This window comes from Macrobrachium nipponense, chromosome 2, assembly GCF_015104395.2.
Source record: "Macrobrachium nipponense isolate FS-2020 chromosome 2, ASM1510439v2, whole genome shotgun sequence".
In the NCBI taxonomy this organism is placed as follows: Eukaryota; Metazoa; Arthropoda; class Malacostraca; order Decapoda; family Palaemonidae; genus Macrobrachium; species Macrobrachium nipponense.
This window is the reverse complement of record NC_087201.1, coordinates 98,957,481-98,980,703: the sequence shown is the minus strand read 5'-3', so window position 1 is coordinate 98,980,703 and position 23,223 is coordinate 98,957,481. Positions and strand designations below refer to the sequence as shown.

Sequence of the window (23,223 nt, the reverse complement as noted above, 5' to 3'; positions counted from 1 at the left end):
ACTTTTGGATATTATACATTTTGAGCTTTATTTTTTAAGTTGATTCAAGAGTTCTATTATTGTTTTTAAATTATGAGTTATACAGTAGACACCCAGTATTTGTGGGGGATGGGTACCACAAACCAACTCCCCCCTTATTAAAATCCATGAATAATTAAAACCCATCTAAAAAGGCTTGCAACTGCCTATTTTGATAGTTAAAACACTAAAATCCCTCTAAAATGCTTATACGTACCAGAGTTTTTTAATAGTTTTATCGCGAAAAGTGCATTTAGTCACAAAATTATATGAAAATAGTTATGTATTTGTGAATATTTCTCAGTGAAAAATACCATGAACAGGTGAATTTTCCACGAATAATGGATATACTATGCAGTCCATAGAAAAATCCTAGAATAGGCAAGTCCGCGAATCGTGAGTCTGCGAATAGTGAGCGAGGGTTGACTGTATCATTTTTTTTTATTATTTTTTCAAAATTATATAAATTTCATAAAAAAAGTTTTTTATTTGGATACCTACTGTTACATACAGCTAATATCTCCTTGCCTGTTGGCATGGAGATATAAGCTATCTTTAACAGTAGTAGGTAAGTTTCACAACAAATAATAAGACTGTAGATTTACACAAAAAATTCTCATAAAGGAATAATTGTAATCACTGTAAAAATGTACATCAATAAAGCTATTAATTACAGCCTTACCTTGAAAATAGACTCAACTTCATCCGAAGTTGAAACCTAAAGCCTATTATTCTACTTGTTAATGTCCTACAACATAAATACAATATTAATATACAGCCTCACCTTAAAATTAGATTCCACTTCAACTGAAGTTGAAACCTAAAGCCAATTTCTCAACTTGGTCATGTGCTACAACAAAAGTAAAATAAGAGAACTGTCTATTGCATGGACATGAAAGATCAATGTACCAGGGTAAAAATTTTGTACATTTGTAGCTATCCTCTGCTGTACACGACAGTACATATACCGTTTTACAAAATCAAAATCAAAGCATACAGCAATTACTCTATGTCTACCTAAGTTCTTAAATATGAAGGTATCCCAAGGAAATACAATAAATACAGTACGTAATAGTATAATTTTCAATTTTACTATTATTATTATATTTTACTCCTATGGCTTGCATTCATTTTTTAATGGGGTAAGGTTTTTCATCCAATTTACTTGAATGGTAATTTTTAAAAGTGATTTAAATTTGGACCTTAAACAAATATATATGAGTAGTACATATATGAGTACTACACTGGGTTACTTTCAAGGTTTACAAGAGTTGTTGCTTTGTAATATATGATAATATTATACTCATAGGCAGTCCCTGGTTATCGGCAGACTCAGTTAATGACAATCCGGTTTTATGGAGCTTGTCTAGCCGAGTTTAGCACCAAAAAATCAGCGATTTACAGTGCCATAATGCAGCGATTTCCAGTTATCAGCGCTGATACATACCCAAGAGAGACACCATTAACCAGTTATTGTCGCTAAAATCCAGTTATCAGTGCCATTAGCGCCATAAATCACCAATTTTCAGTTAATGGCGATTTTTGCTTATTATCAAGCCCATCAGAAGGGAAACCCTGCCGATAACTAGAGAATGCCTGTAGTGTACATATTGCTATAATTTCAATACTTGTGACCCTCAGCCAATTATCAGCACAAAATTTCCAGAAGTTTAATAAATTATTCATTGTACTATCACCTTCAGAGTTACACCAATTTGAAGAATTAAATATTAAGCTACATTGACATGTGCTGTAAGCTTTTGCATAAAAATTCTAAAAATTCTACAGTCCTCTCAGTCTTAATTCCATTAAAAGATATGCCTTCAAATTTGGATCTGTGACATCCTTGTCAATAACCTTCTTAGCTTCAACTCCACCATCACAATAAAATTTTGTCAGTTGCTCTGCATATTCTATCCAAACACAATTAGCACAACCAGACATGCAGCATGTTGTCGGGGCTTCAGGAGGGGATGACAAGGCCTGGGATAAAGATGATGAATTTTCTTCCTTTTTGTCTTTGCTATTATACAAGTTTGCATCTGTTGTTGTGGTGTGGTTACATTTCTTTAATACATACCATGAAAACATGTTGGAAAAAACAAAGCTGTTGGTTCCAAAATCACATTCAATATTACTTGCAACCAATCTAGCCATCCTAGTAGTTCGTCTCAATGCAAAATGAGGCACCATATCTCATCAAACACTCAACGCATTAAGCTGCCCTTTTCTGAAAAGGGTAAAAATCATACATAATGCTACTGTTGATTACTATGATTCAATTTTATTAAATTTCAGTATGGTATACTAAAGAATTAAAATACAGTGCATGTTTGTTTATGAATAAAAGTCTTAATCTTCAGCTCAAATAACAAATTCCTAATTTAGCAGTGCTTATACTTGGTATCACATCAAAACAGATGGTGAGGCAGTCTGTGACAATGCAGGTCATCACATTTACTCATTCTCTTGAAGAAAACATGGCTGTTTGTGGCTTAAACTTTTCCAATGAGTTTAAGTCTTCTTCAGGGATTTATATAAAAAAATTTCTTGCTCCATGGCACTTGTCTCTATGTGTGTGTGTCCTAAACTCTGACTGGTCAATCTTTTACTGAAATAACAAATTTTTAATCAATTTGTATTTTTCATGGCTAACAAATCTGAGGTCTTAGCAATAGGATCAATCTTCTAGCACCAGCTGGAAACCGATTAAAAACAATCAAAGATTGTAAACAAAGACCTAAGCCTTTGAGATACAACAAAACATGACCAGATTCACTGCATTCACGGAAGTCCAAAAGAACAATATCTTTTCAGGCAACATACCATGTCAGCCACAAGAAATTGGTTTGCCAATACTCCTCACTTCTCTTGCTGGGGAGAGGAGGTTTAGCTACTGAGAAGTAGATTTGCATGTTGCAAAGAACATGAAAAGTGCTGTAACAATATGGCTGCAATGCTCACCTGTATCAAGCCAGTTCCAGCGTATGATGTGTCCATTCTTCAAACTACCAGCAGGAATGAAAAAAGGAGAAAAGCGAAAGAAAACAGGCCAGTCAACTCCTTCATTCCCTACTCCACACAATCATCTTAGGCAAGATACAAACTGTCCTGCTACGGGCACTGGATGAGTCACAATTGTTGAACAGTCACCACTAGACCCTGGGAAAACATGCCCAAGGATCTGTGGGCAACGTTCTTCATGCAAAAGAAAGTGAAAGTGGTTTGAGGCAGTCATGAACCAACATTCAAAACCTATGAACAAATAAGTACTACTTTAAAATGCCAGGGAGGAACATATTCCTCTGATGTCATGTACCCAATCGGTGGGAGAACTTGATGATGAGGGATCAGTTTTTCTAAACACCTCACGTAAGAAGTCATGTTTGTATAGTTAGAAAAAATATAAATTACTTTCAAAATTTGTCATGCTTAAGGCAATTATTAACCGACAATTTGCATGTAGCTTAAGCCCTATAAGTCAATCATATGTATACAAAAGTTTTGGTCTAAAGGGATGGTGTAACACTAAGAGTTGCTTTAAGGAATTATTTACCAGCTGCTTGCCAATATCCTATGCCCAATGAACAGGTCATGAATGGAAAAGAATCTGGCCTAATGTAATGGTATTACGTTCAAGAACTACTTTTAAGGCAATTATTAACCAATGACTTGCACGTAGCCTACGGCTGGTAAGCAAATCATAAGTGCAGAAGTTTTAGGCCTTTTCCCAAAACTATCCTGAAAGGCCAAAACTATTTCTGGCGACTGCAAGTGGCCGGTTTGATGATAATCTTAATTACAGTAATAACAAATAAGCAAAAGACAAGACTCATCCTACTCAAAGGCTATGAAACACACATTCCACTGGTTGTGTAGTATGTACTACTGAAATCCGGTGATATAGTAACCGGAAAATAAAAACAAGCTTAACCACTCAATGTGTAGCTGAGTGTGGCAGAAAACAGAATGAAGTGATTAGCTAAGTTGTTCCTAATAATACGTATTGCTGTTAGGGGGTAGCACTGTACGAGGTCGATTCAAAAAGTATCCGACCTTGGTTCATAAAAGGACAAATAATTCACCAATCAGCAAAGTTTTGTGGGAGTTAACAGCATTCTTACTGCGCATGTGTATAAATTTTAAAAGTTCTAGTGTGTGGCAGTACCTGCCAGTGAGGGCTAGAGTGCAGACGTCCAGCACAAGCTCGTCAGATTATCGTCCTTACACAACATGTCAGAGCGCATTGAGCAGCGCTACTGCATTAAGTTCTGCTACAAGCTTGGTGATACATAAGTGCAAACTATCCAGAAGATTCAGCAAGCCTTTATCGATGAAGCCATGGGAATAACACAGATAAAGGAGTGGTATAATTGCTTCAAGCAAGGACAAACCTCACTTGAGAGCAAGCCACGGTCAGGCAGGCCATCCACCAACAGAAACGAAGAATTCGTTGAAAATGTTCATCGAATAGTGGAGGACGACCGTCGTATAACCATCAACGAAATTACTGAAGAAGTAGGAATAAGCACAGGATCGGTTCATACAATTTTAACGGAAGATTTGGCCATGCGACGAGTGTCTGCTAAATTCGTTCCCAAGTTGCTGGTGGAACAGCAGAAACAACTCCGCCTGGAAATTGCACAAGACCTGCTTCACTGTGCTAACAGTGACTCTGACTTCGTGAAGACTAGGTTCGCAGCAATGTCAAGGTAATGTTGACATGTTTTTTTGACTCCAATGGTATTGTGCATCATGAATACGCACCAGCAGGACAAACAATTAATAAGGAGTATTATCTGGAGGTTATGCGACACCTTCGAGATGCTGTATGACGAAAACGACCGGAAATGTGGGCGGCGCGAAACTGGCAACTGCACCATGGCAATGCACCTGCTCATTCTGCCCACTTGATCCAAGCTTATCTGGCCAAAAACAACACTCCACTTGTTCGGCATCCTCCCTACTCTCCAGACATGGCACCTTGTGACTTCTGGCTGTTTCCTTAACTGAAAACAACCCTGAAAGGGAAGCGTTTTGAGTTGAGAGAGGAAATTATGAGAAAAACGACAGCAGAGCTTTACAGCATCCCAATGTCAACATTCCAGAGATGTTACCAGCAGTGGCAGCACCGGTGGGAAAAGTGTGTGCACTCCCAAGGGGAGTACTTTGAAGGTGATTGAATAAAAAAATTTCAAATGTGCAATTTTTTTTCTTTATGGACCACGGTCGGATATTTTTTTAATGGACCTCGTATACCTACACTGTGCAATCAAAGCGCTACCAGTGAAATTTGAATTTAGTCTGTTGTAAGTGGGAAACTGATAGCTATGTAATTACTGGGTAAGTCAGTTATACAAAACTGAATATCTACCATAAGTTAATGAGCATCCTAAATGGCTAGCTACAGAATGCTGGATCAGTCTGACATCACAGACTTAACCCCTCTTAGATTAAACCCTGATTACTCCAGCTCCCCCCAATTTAAGGCTGATTCACACTGTACGGTTCTTTTACGTTTCGTCTTCGTAAGGCTTTTGTTCGTAAATTATTATTACATAGAAACTAATGGAGTTGTCCACACTGTAAGGTTCAGTCTTCGTTCGTCTAGCTCTGATACGTTTGGAAGAAATCTCCGATGTACAAAATATATATGTATGAAATGTATACATATCCTCACCGCTCAGTGTGCAGAGAAGATACAGTGACCATCAGACGAAGGAACAAATATGGAGAGTTATTGGCGACGAATTGAAAAAACCAGGTAAGATATTCAACTATATTTCACTTCATCTTGATATAAGTTTTCATTATCTTTTTTATTTACATTCATCCTTATCTCTACACTATGTTTTCATCCAAGGAAGAGAACCAGGAGGACTATTAAAGAAATCTTTAAATTTCTCTCTTACAAGGCATATACCATGAGGGGCATTTCCTCCCTGTCTAGCTATGTCTTCTAAAGAGCCTTCATTGTTGGAGACAGTTATGATGGTAACATCAACAGTATTGTCACGCAAGTAGTTGTGCAAAAGGCAAGTTGCAAATATAACATTATCAGGTAACAAATTCATTGTTCTTTGATATATTATAAACCTCTGACTCAGTATCCCAAAAGCATTCTCAACAACTCTCCTTGCACATGAAAGTCGATAATTAAAATGCCTTTTCTTATCATCATCATTGCTCTGTGAGTGGGATAAGGTCTCAGCAGATTAGTTTTCAGAGGAAAAGCTTCATCTTCAACAATGCCGAAAGGTGCAGTGCAAGATGAGTTCGGCAGCAGTGTTGGGGAGGGTATATTGAGAATGCCTTTTCTAACTGCTCACCGAGCTTTGAATGAGAAAAAATTCCACAGTCACTATTTTTACCATATGACTCAATATAAACCACAACAAATTTATAATTTGAATTAACAAGTGCAAGCAAAACAAACAAAAAAGTATGCTTATAGTTATAAAATGACAAATTTTATAAGACAATTTGTATTTTTCATAGCTACAAACCCGAGGTCTAACAAAAGGATAATTTCTAGTGCCTAGCTGGATCCGGTTAAAAAGCAGATGAAAGCAAGGAAACTTGTGATATCTGGCAACACATGCGTAGCTAGGGTGAGGATTGGTCAAGGATGACGCCGCTACGCCAGTCTTTCCCAACTCAGGATGACTTAACAAAAAGAGGGGCGACTAGAGGCGGGCAGTATAATGTTAAGACCTGTAAGTTTACTTGTGAACGAAGGTTCTGGAGTGGGAGGTGAGACCTTCCGGACTCACCAGTGGTAGCTTACACACTCCCCCTGAAACCCCCCCCAAGAGGCGGCGCGAGCGCTAAACCACGCCCCTTGGGCGGTGCTATCAGAGACGAGCGGGTTGACTCGGCAAAAGTAGTCACATTTTTGAAGTTGTTAAAGCACAAAAAACTAACACAGAAGTGGTTGAGCTTACCTTAGGCTGTTCAAGTTATGAAGAAATTACTGTGAAGGTGCAAATTTGTTGAACACAAAGGTCTTTTTACTAGTAAGGTCAATCTTCGTGCTGTTTCGGTTGAAATAAATAATGAAAGATTGCAGTTAGTTTGTTTTCTCTGGAATAATAGTGATTGTATGTACGTATGTATTCTTGTATATATAACCTACTCTGTTGGATTATGAAGTTTGTTAGAATATCCTCTCCTAGTTACATGGTCTCCTCGGCTCCCGGGGGAAGGGTTGGAGGGTGACCCAGACCTTGAGTCCGGAAGGTCTCACCTCCCACTCCAGAACCTTCGTTCACAAGTAAACTTACAGTTTCTGGGAGAGGGAGGCTTCAACCTTCCGGACTCACCAGTGGTAGCTAGGCCGATGCTTCAGGGGCTTGAAGATGAAGTTCCAGCGACCACAGCATCGAAAGCACCCTGTAAGCCGAGGAGAGCATAGTAAGAGCTGAAGACAGATTCGCTTCTCCAATTCATTCTGGACATGATTTTCTTGTAAAGATATACCATTGTATAGCAGTCTTGATGAAGCTTGACCCCTTATAGAGTGGAAATTAGTTGACTGTTTAGTTGCATTGGGTCGGCTCTGAAAATGCACTCCCTAAAAAGTTGTCATTTTTTGTAAAGACATTATCTTGAAGTGTTCATCTAGCCATATGTCTTTCCTGTCTTTCTGTCTATGTCTTTCCCTACAGACTTTGTTTGTGTATTCCAAATAGAAGTTCAATTGTCTGACTGGACATATTTTTGGTCTGTTAGGAAGCTTTCTAAAGCTGATCTCTATTGGTGTGTAGTTGTTCTTTTGGTTTTTGGCCATGAAGGAAGGGTGGTTCCGTAGGACAATGTGTTCTGGGGTGAAGGTGCTCCTGGAAATGCAGAGATTGTTAAATTGATTTGCTCTTAAAGGCAAGCTAAGGCTACTAGAAATAAGGTTTTCTGTGTCCAGTAGTAAGGTAGAGTTATCTCTTGTGGTGTTGAGAAACGATATTACTTTTGTTCTAGATCCCAGCCAGGGAACTGGTGAGTGTTGCTCGGCTTCCTTCTATTCACCCCCGATATCATTGCTTTGACATACTTGTCTTCTGCAAGACAGTAACCTGGGAAATATCCTGACAATATAGGACCTAAAGCTGCTCTGTAGCTCTTCAGGGTATTGTAAGCCAGTCCCTTGTCTATAAGGTGATTGAAAAATAAAATAATTGCTAACAGGGGGAATTTGTTGTCGCTTCCATACTCCTTATGAATGAAACTTTTAAAAATGTTATACAGGTTTTCATACTTGTGCATGGAGCTGTCCCTCAAGCTGATAGCAATTTTGGTGCAAACCTCAGGAGGAAAGACATTTGGGAGCTGGTCCTTTAAATTTTGAAGGCGATCAAAGTTGATTGGAGCTTTGCTGAGGGTGAGATACAGTCCTTGAGAACTATCTGGTAGTCTTCTATCTTCACATTATAGTTTTGTGCTGCTTCGAAACTGACCTCACTAATGGAATCCATGGTTCGGTCCCCTGCGATATGGTACAGAAAAGCATGTTATTATTGCATTCTTTATAGATTTAAAAAAAAGCTACTTTGTGTAGTAAGAATCCTGGTGGAAAGGCATAGAGAGGTGTTGGTCCCTTCCAGCTAATCGTAAGTGCATTATTGCTGATGGCCTTTTTTTTTTTTGGGGGTTTTTTTGAAGAAGAGATGAACAAAACTTTTTGCACTTAGTATTGAAGCATTTGAGAACAGATCTATTTCCGGGTTGAAATTGAAGTCGGTGCAGATTAAGGAGAATAGACTGTCACTGAGGCAAGTTTCTGTGTGGATTGAACCCAGGTCTCTGGAAAGTGAGTCTGCAATGGTGTTACTTACTCCCCTGATCCATCTGGAATTTATCTGTATGTTATGGTCCTTCATGTTACTTAGTATTTTCCTGACAAGTTCATGAGCTACCTTGTTTCTGATACTACCCTGCTTCCTTAGCCAACCATTTGTAACCTTTGAATCTACATGAATTAAGACTACTTTGTTGTATAACCTTGTAGTGAAGTGTTCCATAGAATAGAAGCAACGCTAATAACTCTCTTACATTAATGTGAAGGGAGGATTCTTCATGTGTCCCAAGTTCCATTTATTGAGAGTATTTTACCCGCTATTACTAATGCTCCTCCCCAACCCTGGTTGGAAGCATCTGTGAAAAGTTCTGCATCTATTTGTGGTTTTGGAATGTTAACCTCTCTGTACATTTGTCTCAGTTCCCATGGCTTTAGGTATTTTTTGAAGGTGTGTGGAATGATTTTGTACCCTGAATTAAAATAACTGTGGTATCTGTGGAGATATTTAAGATGGAATCTTCCCCAGCTTGTATAGGAAGCACTGAAATTTAAGGCTCCAATTAACATCTGATAGGAGTGAAGGTCAGATTTAACAGAGTTGGAGAAAGCTTTGGCCAATTTGATACACTTCTCTATGTTTTTCTGAATGGGATTCATAGTTTTCTTAATCATATTGTAACGCACTCCTAAAAATTCAATTCTTTGAGCCGGTTCAATTGTAGATTTTTTAAAAGAGATATTCCATCCTAAGTCTGACAATATCCTAATGACTAACTGAATGTGAGTTTTTACATTTTAAATAATCTTTTGCTAATATGAGAATGTCATCAAGATAGTTGAATATTAAGATGTTGTATGTCGTTCTAATATACTTGATCACCGTGTACATTATCTTTGAAAATATATAAGGAGCTGTCTTTAGTCCAAAGGGTACCACAGTCCATTTGAACTTCCTTTTACCTAGCTTGAAGGTTAGAAATTTCTGGCTACTTGTATGTAATGGAATGTGCCAATAAGCATCTTTTAAATCTAGTTTGCATGCCCAAGAGTTTAGATGTAGATAGGGAAATATTGTATTGGCCTTAAGCATGGTAAAGGAAGGTTTTCTTATCATGGTGTTAAGCACCTTCATATCAAAGATTAGTCTTACTGTTCCATCTGGTTTATAAAATATGTGGTTGGAAAAGTAAAAGGAAGTTCTGGGGATCTGCTCTATGACTCCTAGTTTTAGCAGTCTGTCACATTCTCTTTCCAATATTTTCCGCTTGTTAGTTGAATAAATCTATCTTTACCTACCCTTTTTAATGATCTCTGGGCTTTTAGTTTATTATTAAATGGAATTCTCACCCCTTCATTGATAATTCTACAAGCAAAAGAGGCATTAGGAAGCTTTCTCCAACTATCAATGTTCATTAGTAATGACTTACCTATCCTACTCGCTGGGGGGCTCTGGGAGTAGTTATTCATTGCGTTTGAGTCCAAAGGCAAGGTCTCTTGACTTCTATCCTTATTTATAGCATTAGGCCCAATGTCATGGTGGTCTGGTGCAGAGCAAAGCTCATTATTAACTGGTGCGGAGCAAAGCTCATTATTAATTGGTGCGGAGCAAAGCTCATTATTAACTGGTGCGGAGCAAAGCTCATTATCAACTGGTGCCGAGTGAACCTCGTTATCAACTGGTGCCGAGAAAAACTCATGTTCTGGTGCTGAGCAAACATCTTGGTCTGGCGCTGAGTGAAGCTTATTGTGCTCTGGTGCATAAAAACCTAGTGCTGCCTGAAAAAACCTCTCTTTGACCTGGTGTGGAGCAAGGCTCAATTTCTAGGATAGAGAATGATTTATTTTTATTTCCTTTCTCTGGCTCCTGAACTATTCGCTTGTCCATTTTGGGACCTCCCCCCCCTGTACCCACCTCGCCTATTACCTCTTCTAAGCGGCTGAGACTTGAATCTAAAGCTTGGGTTACCTTTGAGGAAACTGAACCTTCTTCCCTGAAATCTGCCCCCAAAGTTGAATTTCCTACCCCTGAAGTTTGCTGCCCCTCCTCTGAGGAGGGGACCCTTACGAAAGCAGGCAGCAATGGCTGTTTTTTGGTCTTCAGTTAAATTCCAAACTTCTTTAATGTCTGCTTTGATTATGAGATCTCTTATCTCTTCCTTGAGGTATCTAGGAAGTGCTCTACTTCTGAAATTCCTTATCAAATTTTGTATAAGGTCTATGCTCTTCCTTAGGGGACCAATAATAATCTTGGACAAGAACTCAATGTCATTTACTTTGGAGGGGTACACTATGTGTGCCAGTGCTGCATGCCCTTGAAAGGCAGAAATACTATTCTTAATATTTTCTATGTCATAGAAAAATTTTCTCTTGTGGGTGTCATCAAATATCTTACCTTCAGGCCAGAAATTCAACTTTGGAGTATTTATTAATTTAAAAAAGTCTGAAAACTCCTTATTTTGACTACTTACAAAGAATTTATCAATGTTATCACTATGGCCTTCACTGAAAGTTAATGCTACTAGTGAGTTATTCAATGAATTTTCCCTTCTCTATGAAAAGATGGTTCAGCTTTGAAATTGGTGGAAATATATGAAGGAATGGGTTTATGGAAGGTAAGAAGGTTGAAATCTTCATAATCACTTTCATCTTCATTATTATAAAAGGAAAAGAGGTCTAAATTTGCACTTTCAGGTAATTCAGGAGTGATCGTCTCGAGCGTTTAGTAGGAGGGGGGGGGAGCCTCATTCTTCTTAGCAGGTGAACCACTTCTGCCGAGTTGAATGTTTTTATATCAGTGATTTATTTACCAACCCTTTATAAAGTGTTTATTCAACAGGTTATCGTAAATATGGACAGCAGCGGACCTAGAAGGCTGAAGTCAAGCAAAGGGGTTCACGACTCAAATAGCCCTCTTAGGTTAATTCAGGGCCTTATTAAGTGACTATGTAAGGTATGTATCTGTTATTATTAACATAATCTAGACCTGCTTCCTATGTAACTCTTTGCAGATCGCCCCCCAGGCCTAGGCTAGCATCGATAGGTTTAAAATGAGAAACGTGAACTCGAACAGCCTAACTTACCTGTGGCCTAGCCTACTACCTATTAAGCTACGTGGTTTTGATGTGTCAAGCAAGCAATTTGTATTGTATACCTAGTTATAAAGCTTGTTATATTAAATTGTTGGAGCATTTAGTTGGGTTTTTTCTATCATTATTTATTTCATGTAAGTACATCATGCACATGCTTTGCTTACGCTACTTACGCAGTTACGCTACGTTCGGAACTGGCTGCTCCAACCATTCAAAACAATAACAAACTTACGTATGTGGGCCGCCATTTGCATTTGTGACGTCATAAGTCTAACTCCGCTGCTTTCCATATGCCGGTTTCGTTGTAAACAGAATTTAAAACCTTACCCTTTCTGAATAATTTTCATGAGAGTTTGATTCTGTTGGAGTAACATATTCACGATATCAGAATTTGAAGGCATTTCACTTCCTGCAGTCGATTGTGGACGTTTTTTGTTACGGTCTACATTCTCCTCTTCGCTGGAGTCGTCACTCAGCCGATGAACATCCACGTAGGAAAGAATTTGCCTCTTCATATTTTAGCAGTGGGCAGCGGGGAGGGAAAAGAGAACCTTCTATGCCGAAGTCAACTTCAAAATTGTGACTACTTTTGCCGAGTCAACCCGCTCGTCTCTGATAGCACCGCCCAAGGGGGCGTGGTTTAGCGCTCGCGCCGCCTCTTGGGGGGGGTTTCAGGGGGAGTGTGTAAGCTACCACTGGTGAGTCCGGAAGGTTGAAGCCTCCCTCTCCAGAACTCAGGTTTGTAGCTTAGAAAATTTGTCTTTTGTTCATATGCGAACAAACCTTCGGTCTTAACAATAGGATAGATTCATACTTGGAGGGAGGTAAAGACATCCTAGACCGGCTGGGGGCCTACCCACCAGTCCAGCTCTCAAAAGGAATGGTTTTTGGAGAGGGACTGAAGCCTGTTGAGAAGCTAGATAAATTGATATCTAAACACTCAGAACCTGAATGAGGTACAATGATATATGGGATAACCATTGTATAGGGAACCAAAGAGAAACTTTGACTGTCTAATAACAAACCAAGACACCAGGGTTTGTATTACCCCAACCCCTCCTTGCCAAGGAGTGGAGCATATGCTACCAAATAGCGGGTGAGATATTTGTATATTGCACAACCACACTATCATATGACTACCTTACTCACCTGTATCAGACCAGTCCAGCGAATGACATGTCTATTCCTTAAACTGCCCGAAGGAAGAGGGAAAGGTACAAGAGAAAGATGGAGACCAGCCAACTCACTCATTCTCCCATCCACACAATCATCTTAGGTAAGATACAAAGGTGCCCTGTTAAGGGCAACCATGAATTACACAACCCGTTGGGCAGCCACCACAGGACCCAGGGGAAATGTGTCCGCAGATTTGTGGGCAACATCCTTAAGATGGAAGGAGGGGAACGTGGGCTGGCATAACCATGTATACCAGCGCTCAGCACTCTATGTACAGCCAAGTTCTTTTTGAAAGCCAGAGAGGGACCAATACCCCTAATGTCATGTGCTCTAGCCTGCACAGACGTGGTGGTGGAATCATCAAGAGTCAAGTATGCCTGTCTGATGGCTTCATAAAACTGTCAATGCCTTTCCTTTCTCATACAAATGCTGGTTAAAGACTTAGATAGCCTCTGAAATCTATACCAGCTTCGAACCAGCAGATGCTTGTAATGAAGATCTAACAGCACCTCACCAGCATCTACAAGCATGCTCTCGGTGGGAGATGATTTAAATGCTCCTGTACACAACCGTGCTCCTCCATGATGAAATGAGTTGAGCATTTTAAGGCTATTTGGCTTTGCAGAAGTGTACACTTCACACCTATAAGTTAATTTTGAAAAGACTAAGGTTTTATATAATCTCTACATCTGAGTTCGGTTTCCACCCCATGAGGTGTGAGACAGGACTTTCAGCAAATTCATTGCTTTCAAGCATTTTGCCTTAATATATTTCAGATGTGGAATCCAGGTCAGCTTACTATAAAAAATCAACCAAACAACCTTGTTTCACCAACACATGGAATTCTCTGCCTATGTATGTATAAATCAGGACCATGATGGAATCTTCTTATGCGGCAAAAGTGCATGGTTACTGTATTACTGGCAAAAAATTTAAATCCATTAACCTCAGCCCACTTTACTATATCATCAATGCAGAGCTGAAGGTGGTGTTCAGCCACTGCCATCCTTGTTGCTGCAAAGGAAATCGAAAGGTCGTCAACAAAAAGATTATACATTATATCTGGGGGAACTCTTTTGGAAACCCCATTGATTGCCAAGGTGAACAAGGTTACACTTAAAACACTTCTTTGTGGTACTCTTTCTTCTTGATTGAATACATCTGACATTCTTACTCCAACTTGAACCTGAAATAATCTATTTTTTTAAAAAAGCCTTAATAAAGAGCAGCAAATTGCCTCTCAGGTTACATTCATACAGGACCCTTAAAAAGGGATTTTGACGAAGGAAAAATCTATTTCTGGGGAGAGACCTGTGTCGCCCGGTGAAAAGGATCCTGCTATCCACTTTTCTAGTATAAATAGGTTCTAAATATACCAGAGAAAAAGCTAGCATGGTATGCTGAGGTTACTACCCTCGCGCGAGCACCCTAAGAGCGTCGGGTATAAAGTACAAGGCGAGTGGAAGCCATATTCACAGGTATCCTGCCAATTAGAGGTTTCCTTTCCAAAATCCCTCACATGGGGAGAGCCGACCCAACAGTCAACCCAGAAATGCCATATCTCCATGTTGTATCATAAGCTTTCTCTAGCTCAAAGAAAACAGTGATGTGATGCTGCTTGTCAGCAAAAGCTTCACATAATGAAGATTCCATTTTAACCAATACATCAGTAGTGGAGTGCATACTTTGAAAACCACACCGAGCAGGCGACAGATATTTACTGTGATCCAAGTGCCACATCAAGCATGTATTCACCATTTTTTCCATGATCTTACACAATCATGATGTCAATGCAATAGGACAATAATTTTCTGTCTTAAATGGACCTTTACCTGGTTTCCTGAATGGCAGTAATTTTAACATCTCCCAAAACTTTGGGAAGATATGTTCTTGATAAATTCTGTTAATAAGGCTTAATATGAAAAATCTGGTATTTTCAGAGGTATGCTTAATCGTTGAATATGTTAAATCATCCAGTCCAGGAACTGATTCATTACATTTACTCAAGGCTGATTCTCTCATAGTAAAAGTAACATTGTATTGCTCATGTCTTAATGTATTAAAGTCAATTTTGACCTGTTCCATTAGCTGCCTTTGAGCTGAATAAGGTCTATCATCATTTTTCTTTTTAACATTAGCAAAATGATTAGCAAACTCATTTGCCACTAACCAGGGGTCTGCTAGCTCACAACCATTGATCTTGATAACTGGAGGTTGACAAGGAGTACACTTGACTGCTATTTTTCTAACTCTCTGCCAAACTAGAGTCAGAGGAGTTTTCGAATTTATTGAAGATATGAAGATCATCCAAGATTCTTTTCATGCTTTTTTTATTTCCATGTGAAAATGAGCTCTTGCTTTTCAAAATTCAACACGGTAATACTCACATTTTCATCTGCGGTATCTGGTGAAAGCAAATCTCATAGTAATAAGAGTTTCCTGGCATTTACAAGTGCACCAGGGAACTGGTCAGCAGATAAATATGCCCGAAGTCCTAGGTATAGATTGAAGACCAGCCAAGAACATTACTGTATTCAAAAAGTCAAGCGCATCATCTACACAGGAAAGATGAAAGTCATCAGCAGAATCATCTATTGAGCTGAGCCTGGAATGTTGCCCAATCAGCTTTATCAATGTTCCATTTAGGTAGCCTTGAAGACAGAGGACTTGATGCTATGCTCACCACTATTGGAAAATATTTCACTGGTAAATCTATCATTTATAGCTCTCCAATTAAAGTCAATAAGGCAGTCATTACTACATAAAAATAAATCAATTCCTGATAATGTGCCTGTTTGAACATGAAAATGTGTAGACTCCCCCGAGTTGTAGATCTCCACATCTTCATCTTCAATGATGGCACCTAAGCACCTTCCTCTTTAATTGGTGACGATGTCACCCCAAAAAGGGCTTCTGCTATTCATATCTCCCAAAATAACAAAGGGACGTGGTAACTGTTGAATAAGATATTTAAATTCATTGATGGGGAAGACTTCACTGGGTGGTAGATAGAGTGAGCATACAGGTATTCTCCTACTGACGATGGGGTTAGGTTCCAAAAAACCTATCATTTGTTGGAAAAATCATATCTCAAATATAGCCTAGCCTACATTGGGGTAATCAGTACCATCTTTACATATATAGGGTAGCCTAGCCTACACTACACAGTATATACTTCTTACATATAAGGTAGAGAAATTATTAATTTCAGCTAAATCTCTAGGTTCAATGCATATTGGCTTATGATAATTCTGTACAAAGAGAAATTGAATACATTAACAAGTTAGCTTAGCATATACGTGATGATGATACCATGGTAAATCGTATACATACAAATACAGTAGCCTAGCCTACAGCATACGCTATATACTACATATACAGTATAGTAATTTATTAATATAAGCCAATTTTGGAGGTTCAATGCAATCTGATTATGATGTATCAATAGAAAAAAAATGGACACGAAATGGGAATCAGATTCAGACCGACAATGGCATGATTAAGAAATGTCAGGCGGCTAATGGCTATGTATTTCTGGGCTCAGCTCGTGTCGCTGCGTGAAATATCCTTTAATCTATTATTTCTAGGGTAAATGTACTAACACATACCAGAGAATAAATAAAATAAAGAAAAAAGGTTCAGTATAACTGACTCGCTCACCCTCCAGGAGGGTGTCGGTATGAACACTAGGCGAGTGAGACCACTACCACGAGCCAAATGCCAATAGAAATCTCCCACTACAAAAACCCTCCAAGAGGGGAGCCGACCCACAGAGTGAGCAGCTCGTACTACTACTACTCCATCCCATGCTGCCGACTGCTGCGCCTCTGGTGGTCATCCTTTTCAGTTAGCGCACACGAGTCACACGTGTTATTTTTCTCTCTGTGTTTTTTGTGCCCTTTCATTGGATTTATCTATAATGGAGCGTGCAGCTATCGCAGCAGCTAAGTTAAGTACTCAGTATTTACGGTTAGTTTGGTTTTTTTCCGGCCCTGAGACAGTATTTGCCGTTTTTTAGGTATAAATACGAACTCGGGGTCGGAAGCATGGCAGCATGCTTCTGCCTCGTGGTGGGTTCGTTCTTGGTCTCCCATACCTAGAACATCCCCTTATTTATGTACGCTCTATATTATTATCCGCTTTACTTAGGGTACGGTCTACTCAGGTTTGTCATGCATGCATGTATTTTACCTTATGTAGGCTTCTTCTATCCAGACCCTAGTCCAGGTTCTTAGTATCGGCCTCTGACTAGCTTTGAGTGGTAGACTTGCCTTCGGGTTAGTCGTACACTCCTGGATTTTTTTCTCCTGCTTTATTGCTTTCTTTCTTTCATTTTTATTTATTTATACTATGTATTTTGTTATAGTTAGGTTTAGTTTAGGCGTCTGGCTTAGCCTAGGTCCTGGCTCATTGAGCCTATACTACCGCTCATCAGTTCGGTTGCTTCCCTATAGCATCTCTCTGATCAGTTGGTTTTGGCCCAGTGGGCCTATATGCTACCGCTTTTCAGTTCAGTTGCTTCCCGATAGCATCTCTCTGATCAGTTGGTTGTCCTAGGCTTAGTTGCCGTATTTTGGTCTTACCGCCTCGTGGTCACTACGTGATCGCGGGACAGCCAGACGCCTGCCCAGTCACCCTTCCCCCCCCTCCCGCTCTTCCATAGTCGGGCGGTGGGGGTGGGTCGGTCTGCCCATGCTCGCTCCGCTTACCCGAGCCTGCCTCCCTCTCTCCCCTCAGGCGGAGGGGCTAGGGAGTCGGACAGACCCAGACTGGTCTCGACCTCTCCGGCTTCTCGGTCCGGCCGGTGGGTGGTACGTAGTGGGGGTACTGGCCTTTCCCCCCCTCCGTTGCTACCTTGTCGCTCCGGGCTAGCTCGAGCCTGTATGTCTTCTCGCCCTTTCCCACCTTACTAGGGCTCCTTCCTGATCGGAGTCCTGGTATCCAGCGGAAAGATGTTAGTCCACCCAGCAGAGTGGACCGGAACATACAGTGGGTCACTGCTAACCTTACCGTATTGCTGAGTTACTACACTCCGCTACGCACTGGACTTAGTCCGGTTCGTTTGTGTTGTAGGTTTAAGTTATCTATAAGTTTATCTTAAGTACCTTAAACCATCCCCCCTCCCTTACATGTCTTACCGGATCTCTCCGGGATTATAGCCTATTCAGGCGATGCAGGGAGGGGTTATGCCCAAATTTTTTCCGAGCTCCGGCATGCAACGGAGTTCTTCTGTCCTTTAGTCTGTAAGTGATGCTTTTTTAAGATACTCATGTGTCTTCCCACTTACAGGCACCAACTGTGAGCATCCGGGATGTTCCGCCACACTTCAGGACCCATGTGGACACGAAGTTTTGCCGGTCCCATGCTCCATGCGCGACTCCGCACGGGGACATCCAGGTCTGGTACCATGAGCCGTGTGCCATATTTTTACGATCTGGTGAGCCAGCTTTTGGAGGGGTAAGTATTCCATCTCCAGTGCTGCTCCGCTTCTATTTTAGTGCTTAAGTTTTCATCATTTACTTAACTTAAGGCATCTAGTTTTAAGTTATACTTTAAGTTTTGTAGTTTTAAGTGATTCTTAAATCTAAACTACGCCCTCTCTTCCAGGCGCCGGCAGTAAGGGATACCGCACTGGCTACCCTGCGGGCCTGGGTCGGCGGTTTTGGGAAGAACGCCGCCAAGGGACAGCCCTACATCCTCGAGAAGCGGTTGGCATTATTAATCTTCCCCGGAGGCAAGGCGACAGGATACGTCGACCCGGTAGAGGCGGCCCCGACTATCGCCTTCATCCAACAACAGCTGGCTGCCTCATTAACTGATCAAGACCAGGATATCTCTACGGACGTCGCGACCCTGGATATTAATGTTGAACCTATGGTAGGTATAGACGACCTGTTGGTCGAGGTAGGTAAGGTGGACACCCAAGGGTCACCCTTGGGCGTAACTGTTTCTTCTACCCCTGCAACCTCTCCATCCTTCCAAGGCTTTACGGGTGACGAATTATATTCTCCTCCTGACGCTTCGGTTAGACCTAAGGTCAAGAGTAAAGTGATGACCTTGACTAAGACGTCATCGTCGTCTAAGAAGACGACCTCGGCTTCATCCTCCTCCCGTAAGTCTCCGGTGGGAATCCCGGAGCAGATAGGTCTAAAGCTTCTAGCTCCGGCTCTAAGTCTCGAGGAGTAAATCCTCCAGAGAGAGATCTCGCACTACGGCAGAGTCACCAGTTCCGCTACCATTGGTTCCGATTCAGAGCCTCCCCTCCACCTCCGCAGCAGCTCCGGCTTTGGACTCCAATGCTGGCCTGTTGCAACAGGTGGGCGACCTGGTTGGGTCCCTAAAGAGTAGCATGGAACAAATGATCTCTCGTTTGTCGGATAGGATTACTTCCCAAGACTCATTATAGCCGGGCTGAGGAAGAAGCTCCTCTAGCCTCTCCTCCACTTTCCAACACAAGTGGAACTCAGCTTCCTCCGTATGACTCACTACCTCCGTTCTCTATGAACAACCCATGGAGAGTAGCGTCATACGCCCCCTTCCAGGACGGTCTCATCTCTATACCGGAATTTGGGACTCGAAGAATAGAGGACTTCGAGTTCTACCCGGAAGACCTCCAGCCTCCGTTCATAGGCTACGCAAGGCTCACGCCTTCGGCTATGGTTCGGGACGATAGGGTACCAAAGGAGACAGTCCTCTATTCACGAGACCAGGCTCAGAGAGAATGGCTCAGGTGTTTAGAGGACATGGATTGTTCTAATACCAAGATACAACCGTTTAAGAGTCCCTTTACCATTTTCACAATGGATGAGAATACCCCGCTCCCGTTCCTAACCAAGATCGCGAGGTCGACCATCCCAGCGGCCCAGAAGGGGGTAAACCTATACCTCAGTTGAAGGAAGCAGATCCCACATCTCCGTTACTCCCCCCCTCAGTTGGAGAATTGTGGGAAGACTTGCCGAACACATTCTCAGCTGGCAAACTCAAACCGGACTGTGCTATGGAGCAGTTTGGTGAAAAGCTACCCAGGCTCCCAGATAGCCTTATTCAGGCTGAATTTGACGCAAAATCGCGGCTAGCCAGATCAATCAACTCTATGGCTATGACTGAGGTAGCAACCATGGCCTATGGATCAGAACCGATTTTTAAGCTCATGACCAAATCCCTGACTCAAACGGTACAGTCAGATATGTTTGAGTTTGCCACTGCTAGAACAAATTGTAGGAAGCATGTCCTACAAGAGGCAACCATTCGGCATAGCCGAATAGGTTACTCTCGTCTAACATCTGGGGTAGCAGATCTCTTCCCAGAAGCTATGGTAAAGGAAGTCCAGTCAGAGGCTACGAGGTTGAACCAGAGCCTTAAGGACCGTTGGGGCCTTACGGCTAAGAGGAGGCAAGACCTGACAGCTAAAGGTAAGGGACAGAGGAAACCCAGGCGTTTCCAACCTTACCAGAAAAAGCAACCACGCTTTCCTCAACAAGTTCCAGCGGTGCCGTTAGTGCAGACAGCCCAACCTTCCACTTCTAAAGGTCAATCACAGCCAATTTATGTGATATCCCCTCAGCCTCAGCCCTCCACCTCTTACGCCATCTCTCCAGCTTACAATCAAACCTTCGAGAGTCAAGCTTCACAGAAGTATGACCGCTCGGGTAAGGGAGGCAGAGGTAAGCGGTCCTTTCGTGGGAGAGGATCGGGAGGCCCCTTTAATAGGGGAAAGCACTTCAGAGGAGGCCGAGGCGGTTACCAGAACCAATGAAGAACTTCAGGTAGGAGGGAGGCTGTTTCACTTTCGCCACCGGTGGAACTTCAGCCAATGGGCTCAGAGCATAGTGTCAAAAGGTCTGGGTTGGAGCTGGTTGACGAACCCACCTCCAGCCAGACCTTTCCGTCAACTTCCTTCCAAAGAATTGTCAGAGTACGCGGAGGACCTCCTTCAGAAAGGAGCTATAGCGAGAGTCAAGAGATTAAAATTTCAAGGTCGCTTGTTCAGCGTGCCCAAAGAAAGGCTCACAAAAAAGAAGGGTAATCTTAGACTTGTCCCGCTTAAACTTAGCCATCCGCTGCGACAAGTTCAAGATGCTCACGATCTCACAGGTGCGGACCTTACTTCCCCGTGGGGCCGTCACCACCTCTATCGATCTTACAGACGCCTACTATCATATCCCTATTGCAAGACACTTCCGTCCGTATCTGGGTTTCAAGATAGGAGACCAGACATTCTCCTTCAAGGTAGTTCCATTCGGACTCAACGTGGCACCCAGAGTGTTCACGAAGCTAGCGGAAGTGGTAGTGCAACAACTCAGATCACAAGGGTATTATGGTAGTAGCGTATCTCGACGATTGGTTGATCTGGGCCCCAACAGTCGAGGAATGCAACAGAGCTACACGGAAAGTGATTCAGTTCCTGGAATATCTAGGCTTCAAGATAAAACAGGACCAAATCAAGACTCACTCCAGAGTCAAACTTTCAGTGGCTGGGCATTCAATGGAATCTATCTCCCACACTCTGTCGATTCATCAACCAAAAGGAAAGAAATAGCGAAGTCAGTCAAGCAATTTCTAAGTCACAAACTAGCGTCAAGGAGAGCTCAGGAAAGGATCCTGGGTTCTCTCCAGTTTGCATCAGTGACGAACGTCTTAATGAAAGCCAAACTGAAAGACCTAACCAGAATCTGGCGCTTCGCGAGCAAATGTCAGGTCCAGGGACAAACTATCCTCAGTGCCTCTGATTCTAAAGAATCGTCTTCGGCCGTGGGCGAGAGTCAAGAATTTGTCAATGTCAGTACCCTTCAGTTCCCTCCACCAGGGATCACCATCCACACAGACGCGTCCTTAAGCGGCTGGGGAGGGTATTCCCAGGTCAAAAGGTTCAAGGGACTTGGTCACCTCAGTTCCGTCAGTTCCAATATAAACGTACTGGAGGCAATGGCAGTGTTCTTGACTCTAAAAAGGTTGCGCCCACCAAAGTACTCCCACATAAAGCTAGTCCTGGACAGCGCAGTGGTAGTACATTGTATAAACAGAGGAGGCTCCGAATTTAGGTTGTGTGTCACGTCATCTAAATCACGTCATGATAGCCATCTTCTCCCTGGCAGACAAGTTCAGTTGGCATCTTTCCTCCACTCACATAGCTGGAGTGAGAAACGTCATAGCAGACGCCCTATCCCGATCAGTGCCCCTAGAGTCGGAATGGTCACTGGACAACAGTTCGTTCCAATGGATCCTTCAGAGAGTCCCAGGGCTACAGGTGGATCTCTTCGCATCCAAGCGAACAAACAAAATACCGTGTTTATGTAGCCCCCAACCTGGACCCTCTGGCCTATGCCACGGACGCCCTGGCTCTAGACTGGAACAACTGGGAGAAGATTTATGTCTTCCCTCCAGTGAATCTTCTCATGAAAGTATTGAACAAACTCAGGACATTCAAGGGTCAAGTGGCTCTAGTAGCCCCAGACTGGCCGAAGAGCAACTGGTATCCTCTAATTTTGGAGCTGGGTCCTTCGTCCTCTTCGGATCCCCAGTCCCAAGCTCTCCCAGTCAGTACAAACGAAGACTGTGTTCGCTTCCTCAGGGATTCTCAAAACCCTAACTTTATGGATTTCATGAAGTTTGCGGCAAAAAGAGATGCGAATATTGACCCTCAGAATATTCTCTTCTTGAATCCGATAAAAGGGATTCAACTTTGAGACAGTATGATGCTGCTGGTCAAAAAGTTAGCAATCTTCCTGAGAGAATCAGATATTAGAATCATGACAGTTAATTCAGCTATATCCTTTTTCAGATCCTTATTTGAAAAAGGTTTAGCAGCTAGCACGATTACGACAAACAAGTCAGCTTTGAAAAAGATATTTCAATTTGGATTCAACATAGACTTGACGGATTCCTACTTCTCGTCTATTCCTAAGGCATGTGCTAGACTTAGGCCTTCTGTAAGACCTACGTCAGTTTCATGGTTCTTAAACGATGTTCTAACCTTGGCTTCCGAAAAACCGATAATGACACATGCTCGTTTGTATAATGCTCTTAAGAAAAAACCTATTTTATTAAGCTTAGCTTCAGGAGCAAGAATTTCAGAACTGTCGGCTTTATCCAGGGATCCGGATCATATTCAATTCCTTCCCACAGGGGAAGTCCTACTTTCTCCGGAAC

At 41.8% G+C, this 23,223-nt stretch overlaps 1 protein-coding gene across 1 annotated transcript in view; it reads right to left on the bottom strand.

Moving 5' to 3' along the window:
- The window catches only part of LOC135220839 (delta(24)-sterol reductase-like), a 242,130-nt gene that overhangs the window by 207,916 nt on the left and 10,991 nt on the right, over positions 1 to 23,223 (bottom strand). The window lies entirely within an intron of this gene.